Here is a 684-nt window from a genome sequence, read left to right as displayed (position 1 = left end):
TACAGGCTAAACTCAAACTAGTTGGGATTAGGGTCATAAAAGGGAAAAACAATTAGATAATATCGTCAAAGCATTATCTAATTAGGTATACTCTTGTAAATTAAAAATGATAAACATTTAATTGACACAGTGTTGACTGGAGTGTGAATGAATAATGACCTTACAACTTTCAATAAATAGAACAATTACAAGGAACATACCCTACCTAAAATTACATCACAGCTGAATTTGAATATCACATCAAAATATGAGGCAGTTAATGAAGCTGTGTCAGTCTGGAGGATTTGATAGACACAAAGACAAGCATGTAAAATTATAAGAAATATTATTTCTTTGAAACATATAAACTTGTTGGTTTTTTTTTCTGAGATTTACAGCAAAAAAATTTCTAAGGAGACACCATAGTTTTAAACACAAGTAATATAAAAACAAATTGAACTGTATACATATACTGTATCTCTGTATAATCCAAATCTTCTTCTCAGTTTATCAGCTGATTTTAATTTCTGTTTATTCTTACCTCAATGATGCTTCTTCAGTTTTGTTCTTCGGGAATCTTTTGTCTCTCCTTCCACACAATGACTGACTGATATTTTTTTTCAATCCCTACTTTTTTGTTCTTCTGGCATGCTGTTGTTATTCTGGTTTCTTGATCTTCCTTCACCAATCTCCACAATGTTACAA

This window comes from Limulus polyphemus, unplaced genomic scaffold (genome assembly GCF_000517525.1).
Source record: "Limulus polyphemus unplaced genomic scaffold, Limulus_polyphemus-2.1.2 Scaffold3638, whole genome shotgun sequence".
In the NCBI taxonomy this organism is placed as follows: Eukaryota; Metazoa; Arthropoda; class Merostomata; order Xiphosura; family Limulidae; genus Limulus; species Limulus polyphemus.
This window is presented reverse-complemented; position numbering follows the sequence as displayed.